This window comes from Pinus tabuliformis, chromosome J, assembly GCF_031772625.1.
Source record: "Pinus tabuliformis cultivar Carrire ecotype Pingquan chromosome J, CPIR1, whole genome shotgun sequence".
NCBI classification, from domain to species: domain Eukaryota; kingdom Viridiplantae; phylum Streptophyta; class Pinopsida; order Pinales; family Pinaceae; genus Pinus; species Pinus tabuliformis.
In genome coordinates, this window is record NC_142295.1 from 373,094,711 (window position 1) to 373,110,874 (window position 16,164).

A 16,164-nucleotide genomic window follows, 5' to 3' on the forward strand; every position below is an offset into this window, starting at 1 on the left:
GGAGCATGTATATTTTCGAGTTAGACCCAGGAAGCATTCTTTGAAAATTGGGTCATGTGCCAAGTTGGCACCATGGTTTTGTGGGCCCTTTGAAGTCTTGAAAGGATAGGACCATTAGCCTATAAACTGGCCTTTCCACCATCAGTAAAATTTCATGATGTTTTCCATGTTTATTTGTTTAAAATATATGTACAGGATGCAAATCATGTGATTGATTGGTCTATGCTACAGGTAGAACTAGAGGGAGAGTTCCAACCAAAACCGCTATGCATCTTATATTGGAGGTATCTCACACTCCGAAATCAAGTACTTGAGAAATTCAATGTGGAGTGGAAGCCACATGGGAGCTAATTGATTAGCTGAAAAAAACATACCCATTTTTCTTTGTTGATTAAGTGAATGCAAATAAATTTGTAATTGTTGTACAAAGTTGTGTATATAAAGCTCGGACTAGTTATATGCTTGGTTTAAAGCATGTTTTTCCTTTTGTGTTCGAATATAGAAGACTGAGGTTGGTGTTCCTACAAGGGGGTGGGTTTTTTGATAGCTCCTAGCTAATCCCCTATTGTAAAATTTTAAATCATTATATTGTAATTAAATTCTTAAGATTGGGAACACATATTTCAGAGCTTAGGGAGGGAGATTGCTTGGAATAGGAGGAAGCTTTGTTGTCTAATTTCAGTCATGGAGGATGAGTGGCGTGTCTTAAATGGATTGACCACAACATTGAATTATAATGAAGATAAGGATGAGAGCCATGCTTCCTTAGGAAGATTTACAAGTCAAAAAGAGGAAAACATTAATGAGAGGAATGGGCCACGATGGCAGGAGAAATTGGCCTAGGAAAACACACTACAAAAAGGGATTGTTCTTCAGTTACAACAATTTTAATGGAAGATGATGCAAGGAGGAGATCGAGGACAAGCCACAACATGGAACTAACAAAGTGGACCAACATGTTAGAGAGGAGAATGACCAAAAAATTGGAACACACAAGTGGTTTGGGGAAGTCATCCTTGGTGGGAGAAAAAAATAGGAAAAAAAGAAAAAATGAGAGCACAGAAGAGAGCACGGGGAGAACAAGTTTTCTCTGGTAGAAGAACAACTAAAGAAACTCAAGAGGGATCACTGGATGATCAAACTTCAGAGCAGTGGCGTGCCTTAAGGTTGATGAACTCATAGAGAGTTGCTTGATTAAGGGTTGATGAACCCACTGGGAAGCTTGTGGACTAATGAACCTATTTGAAAAGAGAGGGACACTTAGGTGCTTGTGGGGTTGATGAATCACTAGGACTATTAACGTTGGTACTTTCTCTAATTTATGAACCACCTAGATAAGTGGTCTCTATGCTCTTACAATATCTTGTCCAACTAATGAACCTTACCATACTATAATGGAACTCTTCTCTTGAAAGTGATATATGACTCTTTGTGCTTGTAAATAATCTCTAAGATGATGTTGAATGAGATAAAAGCTCTATGGGTAACAATTAGTAGCTGTGAGAAGGACCGAGGGAATTAGTTCCTTATTCACTATAATTGACTCCTGGTTAGCTAGTGGGTAAAGGTGGTTTGGCCTTTGGTGGTAATGGTTTTACTCCTTTAAGCACTCCTCCTCAACCTTTGGAATTTGGCTCGGGGGTGATTGGATGCAAGAAATACTGCAATGCATGCCAATCTAAGGTTGGGTGCAGAATTGAAGTCCCATTCTCAGTTTCCAGACTACTTCATAAGATAAGTGTCCATTTACGTTTTTGAAAACCGAATATTATGTACATGTCTATTATGTTGATTTAAAGTTGTGTTAATACTCAGGAATGCGATTTCCTATGAGAATATGGAGTGTTGTTTCCTAGTGTAATTCTAAGTAATTGGTGATTTTTATGCTTTCTTTATGAGCTTGTATCATATTAAATTTCAAACTTGATAAACATGCAAATATTTGTGTTATATGAGCTTGCAACTAGTCTATATGGCCTAAGTGAAACAAAATGAGTGAGTTTATGATAAATAATTGCGTTAAAATGATGTGAATATGACTTCTAATCAAACCGAGTGTTCTAAATCTCAAGAGAGATAGGTCTTCACATTTCATATTGCCCAAGAGGGATAATCCTTTCAATTAAGTGGAGCATAGGCAGGATAACCTCACTACACACACACACACACACACACAAATGTATATTATCATGGCGGAGGGAGCAGTGAGATAAAAAATTCTAAGTGTGAGAACTCATGGAAAACCTAAGTCAAAGGGAAGAGGATCCCATGTGACTAGGAGTTGAAACCTCCATCTTACGTCCTAGGGCTCGACGTTTTAAAATGGAAACCCATTGTGCCATAGTGAAAAAATACTAGGGTGGGGAACATCAACATGACGTCACCCTAGATGTTTCAGGTTGTGACGTCACTCTGATGTTTTAAGGTGGAGTCGCAGGAGAAAAGGGTGAGGGAGACAGGGCCGAGATAGAAAGTGAAGTCCAGTAACTGACAAAGAAAGCTCTCTTTGGGCCTCAAGACAATAAAGTATGATAAGCACCAAATTTCCCTATAACAGGAAGAACTTAATTTTACAAAGGGTGGAGATCCTAGTGGGATCCAGGGCCACAGTGGCAGATGATGTGGAAAGGGGGTGACATGGCACCTTGGGGTACCCATAATAGGCCATTTTGCAGGGCTAAGTGAGTCCAAAAAGGAGTGACACATGGCACTCTCGGAGGAGGCCATGTGGAAAGTGTGATGTCAAGATGACGTGGGTGTGACATTACCCTAGGATGACATCACCTCAATGATTTCTTGAAGGGCATGGTGAAAAGGTCCTGGTAAAAAAGGGTATGGGTGGGAAACAACACTATGATGTCACCTCAGTGATTTTAAGTGATGATGTCACCCTGACATGTTAAAAATGGGTTTCATGGGGAAGATTTAGGATTTATATCCCAGGACAAGAAGTTTCCCATCTGAAAACGAAAAAGGGTTTTGTCCTATTCCCTAGACCCGAAGCTTTGAAGTAGATGTGTAGAAGGAATGCTCAGAATTTTAGTCCTATATTTACATGGCATAATAGGCATGTTTAACAATGGTTTTGCGCCATGTGGTAAGTTATATATATATAGATATAGATATAGATATATATACATACATATATATATACATACATATATATATATATATATATCTATATATATATATATATATATATATATATATATATATATATATATATATACATATATATATATATATATATATGTATATATATATATATATATATATATGTAGATATATATATATATATATATATATATATATATATATATATATATATATATATATATATATATATATATATATATATATATATATATATATATATATATATATATATCTGTGTGTGTGTGTGTGTGTGTGTGTGTGTTTATTTCCTAAGAGGAGGTTTCACAACACACACACACACACACATATATAATGAATTTTGTGGAAGGAAGCCCATGTATAATGATGTGGTATAACGACGGTGGTTGAAACTCTGAAGTGCCATATCTTTTGATCCAGGAGTCAAATTGAGGTGAAAATTATATCGTCGGGAAGGTATCTTCAAATGAACACAATGACAATGTTTATTTGGGAGTTTGAAGAGTTTGAAAAATGTTAAAAGTTAGAGCCCACTTCCATAATAGGACATTATAGTTTTGGTGTGTCATAATAATTTCCCTCTTCTAGCCTTAGTTGGGCTATGGGTGGTAAGGGGGTATGTTACAGAATGGGTCTAATCTCGTCATCCAGAGTGATTTTGACAGATGTAGGCTCACTGATAATTACATTAAATTCATTTAAGTGCTTCACAACTAAAGTTCCTGTTATCATTTTGAGATTATATAATTTTTTCATTAGGATTACACATTAAATTCATTTAAGTGCTCCACAAATAAAGTGCTTGCTATCATTTTGAGATTATATAATTTTTTCATCAGGAACACTTTGTTTGTTGTTTTGTTCTTATATTACAGGTCATGCACCTTTTTCCGTAGACCTTTTGTTGTCTTCTCCTCAATCACATTGAAGTACGCATATACTGCCAAATTGTAGCAACTGATTCCATCCAACTTCTTCCAATCTTCATCTGCCATCATTGAGGGTGTCATTGCTACTCCCTCAATCGACAAGCATTGATCCTTCAAGATCAATATATCTTCCATCTGAGATTTCCACATGGCTAAATTAGCTCCATTAAGCTTCTCCATATCACTCATTAGAGTCTCCATATTGCTCAATACACCTAGGAACAAAAAACCAACTCATACCAATTGTTAAGAAAAGACAACAAAAAATATAATATTTTTGATAAACAAAAATGAAATAAAAAATTATTGAGAACCACAACACCAAAAATTTACGTGGAAAACCCAATGGTATACTTGGAAAAACCATAGAGAAAAGATCTCAAGGATAATCCTTCGCTTAAATTAGAAGTTTCCATTACATTCTAAAAGTTACATTCAAGAAGAATATAGGAGAGAAAAATAAAATTAAAAATATTTACATTCTCACTCAACCATATTTGAACTTACACTTAAATATTTCCACTTAAACTTGAATATTTGCATTTACTCTTAGTTATATTTGGATTCACACTTGACAAAAATTACTAATTACATTATCTTGCATTTCATAACAATGAACCTAGATCTATCTTAGCTTCAGATATATTAGATCTCTTTTTATTCTAAAAGAGGTTTATATGTAGAGATTCACACTTACAAAAATCACTCTTTACATTATCTTGCATTTCATAACAATCAACGTAGATCCATTTAACTCCATATCTACCAAGCCCGAGAGAGACTAAATCACTTTTCACTCTGAAAGAGGTTTGTACCTCAAGAGCTTTGATCTCTCTGGTGCTGGGTAGATCCGAAGTTAAGATGAATCTAAGATTGATAATCACAAGATGGATCTAAGATCAATGGCCACTACATATTTGTTACCAAAAATATCCACCCTAAGAAAGTCCTAGTGCTTTAATCACCCAAACACCAATTAAGCTAACACTCACCAATTAAGCTAACACTCCAGCGTTAATTAAAATGATAATTATTATAATTGTTAATTTTATTTTATTAACAATTATAGATATTAATTATTAATTATAATTTATTTTAATTTAATTTTATATAATTTTAGCAAATTGAAAATGTTAAACAATACATTCCACCTTCCCAACTTGAGCAGTAAGGGTGGCACGCACAAATCTGAAATGGTAAAAAAAATTCTGGGAATTTTTTTTTGCAGTAAATAGCCTGGCGAACATAAAAATGTTAATGGAACTCCGCTCATCAGAGGAAGAAGGAAGAAGCCCACACAGAGGTGGAAGAAGCAGCCCTTCAAGCTCAAATGGAAGAGGCAACAATCAAAATCCAAGTCAAGGCCCAAGCCAAAATCAAGCACAAGGTTAGAGGTATGATAAATCTTAAGTTCAATGTCATTATTGTAAGAAGTATGCTCATTATGCAAATGAATGTAGAAAGAAGCAATATAATATTAGTAACAAACCAAGTGTAAATTTCACAAGAGAAAATCAGAACCATGATAGCATGTTTTTACCTTGTAATGTAGCACAAGAAAGACAGAGTGACATATGGTATCTAGATTCAGGGTGTAGTAACCACATGTCAGGAAACAAAGAAATGTTTTCTGATCTAGATGAAAGTGTGAAATATGAAGTGACATTAGGGACTGATAGAAAAGTCTCTATCATGGGAAAAGGAAGAGTTAATATCCTAACAAAGAAGGGTGAGAAGAAATACATCTCAGATGTTTACTTTGTCCCTGGTCTGAAACATAATCTCATGAGCATTGGACAGCTCATGCAAAAAGGCTACAATGTCTTCTTTAAAAATGATGTGTGCACAATTTAAGATAGGACTCCAAGCAGACAGCTGATTGCAAAGGCTCAGATGACAAACAATAGAATGTTTCCCTTAAAAATAATATCAGATTTGCAGAAAGAAGGTGCATAAGCACAACTACCTATGAACTCAAAAGAAGATGGAAGAAAAAAGGTAGCTGTCACACAAGTAAACTTTCAAGCAGAGGTAAAAGATGAAAACTAGTTATGGCACTTGAGATTTGGACATCTAAACTTTGGAGGTTTGAATTTGTTGCATATGAAAGACATGGTGAAGGGTTTACCACTCATAGAAAAACCAGACAGCATATGTGAAGGATGTATCTTGGGCAAGCAACATAGAGAGACATTTCCAACAGGAAATTCAGTGAGGGCAAAGGCACCTTTGGAGATTGTCCACTCAGATTTATGTGGACCAATGCAGACACCATCAATTGGTGGCAACCACTATGTATTGACCTTCATAGATGACTACATAAGGAAGACATGGGTCTATCTCCTAAAACAGAAAAGTGAAGTGTTTGAGTGCTTTCACCAATACAAGGCTCTTGTTGAAAAGCAAAGTGGACACTACATCAAAATCCTTAGGATTGACAGAGGTGGAGAATACATCTCAAATGACTTCCTTCGATTTCACAGGGAGCATGGAATTCACAAGCAGTTTACAACAAGATATACACCGCAGCAAAATGGTGTGGTAGAAAGGAAGAATAGGACCATTATGGAGATGGCAAGGAGTATGTTGAAGGCAAAGCATTTTCCAAATGACTATTGGGCTGAAGTTGTCGCTTGTGCAACATATATCTTGAATAGATGTCCAACCAAAAGCATCCAGAACATTGTTCCTGAAGAGGCATGGAGTGGAAGAAAGCAAAATGTCACTCACATGAGAGTTTTTGGATGTGTGGTGTATGCACATGTCCCGGATGAGTTAAGGAAGAAGTTGGACAGTAAGGGGGAGAAATGTATATTTGTTGGATACAGTGATGAATCCAAGGCATACAAGCTTTACAATCCATCAACCAAGAAAGTCATAATCAACAGAGATGTACAGTTTATAGAACAGGAAGCATGGGATGGAAATTTAGAAAAGACAGTCAATGTCAAAATATGCATACCACATGAGGACAAAGAGGAATTAACAACAACAAGTAATTCCTCAATTGTGATTCCCTCTACTCCTATTCAAGCGCAACAAAGCATGCAACAAGCAACGCCATCAACAAATAATAGGACAGTTTCGCATAGCCAAGAAAGTGTTTCTCCAAGCACAACGTGAAGCATGACACCAAGTGACATGTCAAGCCCATCTTCAGCAAGCATAAGAAGGCCAAAATTCAGAAATTTAAATGAAATTTATGAGCAAGATGAAGCTGATAGTAGCGCAGGTATGAATTCCTTATTTGCATTATTTTGTCATGTAGATGACCCAATCTACTTTGAAGATGAAATCAAAGAAGAAAAATGAGTTGCGGCAATGGAGGAAGAAATAGAAGCAATAGAAAGGAATGACACATGGCAGTTAGTGAGCTTTCCGAAAGGAAAAGATGTTATTGGAGTGAAGTGGGTCTATAAGACCAAAAGCAACATTGAGGGAAAGATTGAAAGGCACAAGGCAAGACTAGTTGTCAAAGGATACAAGCAGCAGCATGGAAGAGATTACGTGGAGACATTCGCGCCAGTTGCGCGGATGGAGACAGTGCTCGCAGTTGTGGCGATTGTCGCGCATCATAAATGAACAATGTATTAGATGGATGTAAAATCAACGTTCTTGAATGGAGTGCTAAAAGAGGAAGCGTATGTCATGCAACCGCCTAGTTATGAGGTTGAAGACCAAGAAGACAAAGTGTATTGGTTGAGAAAAGCTCTTTATGGATTGAAGCAAGCACCGCGCATGTGGTATAGTAGGATAGATGCCTACTTGTTGGACAATGGTTTCGACAAATGTGATGGTGACCCTATTCTCTACATCAAAGAGAGCGAAGGTAAGATTCTCATTATCGTCTTATATATAGATGATTTGATCTTTATAGGAAATGATGATTTCCTTATCGCTAATTTCAAACAAGTCATGAAGAGTGAATTTGAAATGACTGACTTGGGGTTGTTAAGATATTTTTTGGGCATAGAACTGAAGCAAACAGAAAATGGCATTTTTATCTCTCAAGCAAAGTATGTGGCAGACATTTTGGAGAGGTTTAAAATGAAGAACAACAAGTTCGCACCAACTCCAACTGTCATAGGGTTGAAGTTGAGCAAAGAAGATTGCAGCGGCAATGTCAATCCGACATTATACAAAAGCATGATAGAAAGCTTGATGTATTTGACCGCCACTAGGCCGGATATAATGTATGCAGTAAGTTTGGTGTCAAGGTTCATGGAGACACCCAAGGAGACACATTGGCAAGCAGCGAAAAGGATTTTGAGGTATGTCAATGGGATAAAACAATATGGCGTTTTGTACACAACAACAAGTGATTTCAGGCTGGTTGGTTACACTGATAGTAATTGGGCAGGCAGTGTCGATGAAAGAAAGAGCACGTCAGGACACGCTTTTCATTTGGATTCCGGAGCCATTTCATGGGCCTGTAAGAAGCAGCCAATAATGTCACTATCAACATCGGAAGCTGAATATGTTGCAGCAACAGTAGTAGCGTGTCAAGGAGTCTGGATGAGAAGGATGTTGAGGGATTTTCATCATGACCAAGAGGGCGCGACAACTATTTTCTGCGACAACACCTCAGGGAATGCATTATCAAAGAATTTTGTCTTCCACAAGAGGACCAAGCATATTGATGCTAAATATCATTTTATTAGAGAGTTGATTAACAATGATGAAATTATGTTGCAGCACTACAGGTCACAGGAACAATTTGTTGATATTTTCACAAAGCCATTGGCATGTGAAAGTTTTGTTTATCTCAAAAACTATTTGGGAATTGTCAATGGCGGCAATTGTGATTAAGGGGGAGTGTTGGAAATAATAATTCCAACCACTGCAACAAACAACCTGACAACAACCATACTTGTCAGACGTATTTTTGCAGGTTGCGTCTCTGTTTGAAGATTGAAGGACTGAAGCTAGGTGCGAACCATTCTGAAACGCAGCAAGGAATTTAAAGCAGTCAATGTACTTTGGTAAATAGATATGGGCAAGCATTTATTCAGCAAATATTGCCCACACTCCAAAAACACCTGCGCGATTCTGATCACACTCAACAACAACATCATATTAATTTCGCTCTGTCATGAATTAAATGTAAAATTGTATGTTGAGTTATATATGAATGTAAAAGTCATTTTGTAATAGGTTAGAGAGTAAGAGGTTAGAGAAAAAGAGAGCCCAAGTCTTTGGGGAGAAAATGGTGGAGCAAATTTTGGTGGGCGCGTGAAAACAACAGTTACAGTATTTTACTGTGTGTTATTCCGCGTGAAATTTTAGTTTTTACTTAGTGAATGAGCCGCAGCCTCATGTGAATGTATTTTCATGTTTTAGAATATAATACTAAGTTTTTATTGTGTTGCTCCAAACCTACTTTGTCATTTTTGCAGTGAGTAAATATTATTCATAAGTCTATAAAATAGCTCGTGTGTGAAATCCAAGTCTCTGAAATAGCTTCGTGCTGGGCGAAATCAGGTCCGTGGTGCGCAAAAGTAACTTCGCTAAAGTCAAAGACCTCTACCGCTCAGCGAAAATTAAATTTCCTAAATATTTCTAACAGGATTGAAATAACAGACGCTGTTATGAGAAATTTGGTGGCATTCGAGTTATCCGGTTGTGAAGGCCAAACGAAACCGATAAAGTGCTATGTGGAATTGATAGACTAGTTGATCGACACAGCTGAGGACGTTGAGGTGCTGACAAACATTGGTATAATCAACAATCACTTAGGCTCTAACCAAGCAGTGGCCGATATTTGGAATAAAGTGAGGGAAGGACATGATCAAAAGGGTAAATATGGACCAATCGACACTGCTATTGATGAAGTCATAAAATTCTACGGAAGCTATAGAATCTGGTGCTGAAGGTGTGAAAAAGTTTTTCTCGAAGCCATGGCTAGTAGTATCTTTTATTGCGGGATGTATCATCGTGGTTACAGCTATACTGCAAACTATTTTCTCTGGGTTGCAACTCCACCACCATTAAATTCAAAGTATGAAGAAAAGTATAATATTCATGTCATAATTGATCGGCTCTATAACCTTCATACATAATCGATCTTCATATCATAATCCATTGGCTCTGGCTCTGTAACGTGAAATTCCCGAATCTACCTTGATTTTTCTGAATAGCAGGCCGATGTTGTTTGTAGACTTAGCTAATACCAGTTTGATAACGTTAACCAAAAAAAGAGCAGTGGCTTCTGCCCTGACAAGATAGGTATTATGTCGTCCAGTTGTTTAGTGCTTTCTCATTCTGCTAATTCTTAGTAGTGCTGCTCGGATTTTTTGGTTTAACATTATGTCAATTATGTTTATTGCAATTTGATTATCCCATAAACTTATGTCAATGTCGATTGCAAATTCGGATGTAGATTGCAGCTTCAGACATGTAACTAGTAGAGTGCACTTTGTTTTTCAGTATTTATAGTTGTTGTTGTTTTTTTGTAATATTATCATTAATCAAAGATTTCATAGTTTTCACAGTGTTAATTGATTAGTATAGATTTATGTTAATCATGAATTTAGTAAAAGTTGAGAGGGATCTAATCTTTTGAGATTAATGTAAAATTTGAATAAAATATTTATATCTCTAGAAATTTAGTTCTTTCTATATCTATATTTATTTTAGTTTATTTTATTATATTTGATATGAAATATTTTATTTATAGTTGAGAGAGTGAATTTCTTTTACCACTTCTCTTTAATAGGGCCACTGAAAGTGAAATTATATATTATTTTTATTTTTATTATATTTGACTTTTTTTAAACTTAAATATTATGTATTTATTTTAGTTTATTTTATTATATTTGATATGAAATATTTTATTTATAGTTGAGATAGTCAATTTTTTTTTACCACTTCTCTTTAATAAGGCCATTAAGGGTGAAATTATGTATTATTTTTATTTTTATTATATTTGATTTTTTTAAACTTAAATATTATTGGGTTGAGGAACACATTCTACCGCCGAGTATATATGATATGTGAATATATGTACTTTATTAGATTTATAGGAAACACATAAATGACTAAACTTACCCTACATATTAGATATACTTGATCATAGGTATTATCTCATATTTGTACCTTGGTTGGATAAAATTGCACATGCATCCATGCAATTTGTTAGATTTGTAGAGAATAGAGGAATGACTAAAATTACCCTGCATATCTGGTATATTCCACCATTCTCTATATTTTTATTAGTTTGTGATGATGCTTCTTCATTTGTAGTAGAGTTTTCATTAATACTTTTATTCTTGATGTTTTATCAAAGTTTTCTACCTTTGTTTAAAGTTTGTAATGGTTTTTTTTCATTTGTAATAGATTTTTCCTTGATAATTTTGTTATTAATATTTAATAAGTCTTTTCCACGCATTCACTTCAAGAAATTCTCTTTAATTCTACCTTGATTATGTGAAGCATCATTTTCTTTTGAAAATGTGTAGTATTATGTTGTTTATACTTAATCTTAATATACATACCTTAACTTATAATGTATAAGATTTTAGTTTGATGTTGGAATTGATACGAAGAATAATGTTTTTTAACGAATCTGGGATGATGTCACAATTTTTTAAGTTATGGAATGGTCATTGGGTGATTTTTAAGCTAAGTATTTGATGTTTTATGAGTTAAAGATAAATATGATTGATTCAATTTGTTCATAATATTTCACAATTTATGTATGGATTTATTTAGATTTAAATATTTTATGATGATCTTATTCATGTAAATGCTATTTTGAAACCAATTTATTATAGTGTCAATTTTTTTCTCCACAAAGTTGGAGAATGTCTTCATGCTTTTTCATATTCTATTTCGATAACTTACATATAATTTCAAGGATCCGGTTCCATTTGTTGTTCTGTGGTCCCATGCATAAACAAGCATTAGAAGAAAAATGTTTTCCTCTTCCTTTCTGTAATTATGTGCATGAGACATGGTTATAGGAGTTATCATATCAATAATCTTTGTTCTCCTTTTTTCCATAATTTCCACATTTTTATTCTTAGGTTGATTACACATGATGGTTCACTTCAACATATAATATGGTGTGAGAGTTATGTATGTCCAAGTCACTAAAATTATGGATCCCTTCCTATTTGACAAAGGAATGGATTTGAAGAAGTGATGGTTAGGTTTGGTCTCTCCCTTAAAGAGAAAACATAGGTGAATTATCTTCACATTATGGATATTATACTTTCAAGTGAATAGTTAATCAAACTATATCTTGTTTCACTTAAAATATTTTTTGTAATGATTATAAATAGTATAGGAGGGTCAACCTTCCAAGTGGGTTGTCCTTCACCAATTTATATAGAACAAGCAAGAAAATAAGTTCGATGATAGGAAGTAGCTTCCTCTATTGAATGCTTAAATTATACACTAAATAAAAATAATTTATGGAGTTCTTAAATGCTTATAGGTTAAGAATTGCGGGCCTAACTCCCATTTAATACCTTTTTGTTACGAAATTGATTCGAATTGTAGACAAAATGAAATGAAGGAACATGCAATATTCTATAAATAATGCAAACACAATGTTGAAGCATAATATTATAGTGAAAACCAAATTCTCTTAATGAATAAACTATTGAAAAGCAATGTAATATATATAAGAATACAAATGGCTAGAACAATGACAACTTACCATCTCTAAGAAGAGATGTGATGGTTACACTCATCTACCCAAAAAAAAAAAAACCTTCTTGAAAGGTGAAAAGTATAGTTTATAGTAATGTTAATTAAACCTAAGAAACAAAACCCCTAAAATGCAAGAACTAGAACCCTAACATGATTAGGGTTAGGAGCATCACTGAATTGGACAAATTTGAGTTGTTCAAGAAAATGGGCAGCATTGTAAACATCATAAATTTCATCCATTGCTATATTTTGGGTCTTCAGTTGCTCATTTTAAATGATTGTAGAATGAGATGGGTTCCTATGCGTTTGGTGTAATTACCCCCAAAATTGCATAGGCAATCTCTAGAAAATATGTTGAAAGTTCATGAATAATTTTTTTCCAATATTTGGACCATTTTTTAGATACCCTAACTAGCCAATTCGATTTGTTTTTGGCCCTTGCATATTAATAGTCTCCATTGTGTCAAGTTGTTAAAACCTATGAGGAAACTTTTGTTGGATTTGGTTCTTGCTAAACCAATTTCCCTGGTGAATACATTGTCATCCTTTGACAATCAAATAAAGTTATATGTTTTGATGGTGGGTTCTCTTCATCTTGGTCTCCATGACGTAAGCTACTATAGATTTCTCAATGAAGTTAGGCTTTGGCTTTGTAATATTCAAGTGTTCTACCACTTTTGAGGTGGAAAGTATGGATGGCACAACCACATTAAATAAAGGGTGTAAATTGAAGAATCACACAAGATTCCCTTAAAATTTACTTTTCCCGTGATTTTGGTGGTAGAGTGAGTCCCATATCATAGTGGTTTGAGGACCCTTTGACAGTTTCTTAGTTGTTGCTTCTACAACTGCAACCACACATTATCACCAACCTAAAATTTGTGATAGACATGACTTTGATCATATTATTGCTTATACTTGGTGTTTACTTTCTACGAAATAACATGAACTTCTTGTTGGATTTATTTGATTTTTTTTTGGTGCTTTGTATATTTTTTTTTATGCATGGGAGAAATCTTTTTTTATTAATGTAATTAATAAAGCTACATTAAATAAAATTAATGACTAAAAATCTACATACTCTTAAAAATATTGTATTTGATACCATTATAAAAAAAACTTTATGATATATGTGTAGAAAATAAAAAAAACTTTTATAACTTTTTTCAAAAATATACCTTATTTTAAAATATAAAAATAAAATAATATAAAATATGTTTTGTATACCCTTGATATAAAATTTCAACTCAAATATTTTTATTAAATAATATAAAATAATATCCATAATTTTAATACTAAATTGTAGATTATATCAATGGTATATTTCAGAGAGTCTTTAGCTTGTAGGAGATAGGCATCTAATATTTACTGAAATTTCAATTATACAGGCATTTGTTCTCTAAGTTTCTTAAACGTGTAAAATATGTCACAATTGACTACATGGGTGGGTGTTGAAATATGGAAACAAGAATATTCCAATTTAATTTGTCCTTGAATTAAATTGTGAATTAAAATCGAATTTAGTCTTAACAACTACTTGGAAAAAATTAATTAATTTATTTTAAATTAATTAGTTGGAGAAATTCAAGTTAGAAGTCTTCTGAAGTCATGCAAGAGTTATCCCTCAAATTAAGGAGATAAGATTGAGTTATATTTGATTTGTAATTAGTTAACTCAATTTACTGAGTTAAGTCCAGTTAAATTAGTTCCAAACTATTTGAGGAACTAATAGTGAGTTAACAGTCACTTGATGCATTAATGCACTCAACTAGTGCTACTCCAATTAACTGAAGATTCCCTCATCAGAAACTCATGCATGTCTATTCTGAGAAAGACCCAGTTAAGATTAACATTCAAGGATAGTGTACTATCAGTTGCATGTGTTTTCTCATGGATAAAACTCATGCATGCAGTCAAGGATTTATCCTTGAGGATTGCGCAGTTTTGATGGGAGGGTTTTCCACTTGGTAATAGGAGGATCATCCACAAGGAACAATGCAAGGAAATAGGAGCTTCGAGGGCAGAGAGGAAGATTGGAGAGAAGCCAAGATTTCCTGTGAGCATCTGTGAGGATTGTACTGAGCGCTGGCTAGTTGTGAGAGCTAAGGCTTTGTATAATTCCTATGTGTTTCCACCATGTATGATAATACAATAGTGTGGGGTTTTTAGCTGAGGCTTTCCCCAAAGTATTTTCATGTGTATTGTGTCATTGATTCTTCTTCTTTTGGTTATATTGTTCAGATCGATCTTTAAGCTTCCGCAATTGATAGTAGAAGTAGGTTATAGTATTCTGCTTTGATTTATATTGCATTATTGGGTTAACCTACACAGATTTTCTATATGGTATTATAGCTAGGTTTGTAGAAATTTTCTGCATTGTATCATAGCTGTGAACAATATACTGAGAAGAGAATTCGAAGTTTGAAGTTCGGGGTTGCAGGCGTAAATCGAATTCATATCATACTTCAAGGTTGGCCAATGGTGTTCTATGGATTGAGACTCGAGTATGCCTTGGAAGGTAGCTCGAATTACATAGCATGGAAAGATAGAATGGAGGTTGTATTAGAAGACAATGGCTTGAAGGAATTCATTGGTCAAGAAATCCCAAAGCCAACTTCAACTAATGCACAAGAGTTGGTTGAGTGGAAGAAGTGTGTGGCGAAGGCGAGATAGTTCATCCTTGAGGGAGTTCAAGACCATATTGTCTCGAGTATCCATGGGAAGGATACTCCATTTTCAATGTGGAAGACAAGGACCTCTACCAGAACAGTAGCGACCAAAGGAAATTGGCGCTCAAGGATAAGCTTCAAAGAATCAAGATGGAGAAGGGTGATACTATTTCCACATATATGAACAAGCTCACCACCTACAGAGATGAGCTTGGTAGTGTGGGAATAACTACTACCAATGATGATATGGTGAGCCTCGCTCTCCTTGGCCTTCCAAAGAGTTGGAATAGCTACCAGGACTCTGTGAATGGAAGGGAGAAAGTACCAGATTGGGAACGACTATGGTTAGATCTTATGTAGGAGGAGATCAGGAGGAGAACACGAGATTGTTCTTCATCCAAGAATGATGATGAAGAAAATCTAGCCTTAGCAAGTAAGGCAAGGAAAGCGAAGGGGAAGGCTTCCCATTTCAAATCTAATTCTTCTCATGGAGGGAGGAAGAGTGACATGTCTAAAGTAAGATGCTTTAATTGTCACAAGATGACACATTATGCAACTAATTGCCCATTGAAGAAGTCCAAGAAGGGATCCTCGGAAGGATCGGAAGGTGAGGCATTAGCCTCTCTATTCGAAATGGACTTTACCCTCATCGCATGCATGGTGTCATCGATGATGGGTTGTGTTTGGTATCTTGACAGTGGAGCCTCATTCCACATGGCTGGTGATAAAAATTTATTCAGTGCCTTAGAGGAGAAAGACCTCAAGATGCGCATAGA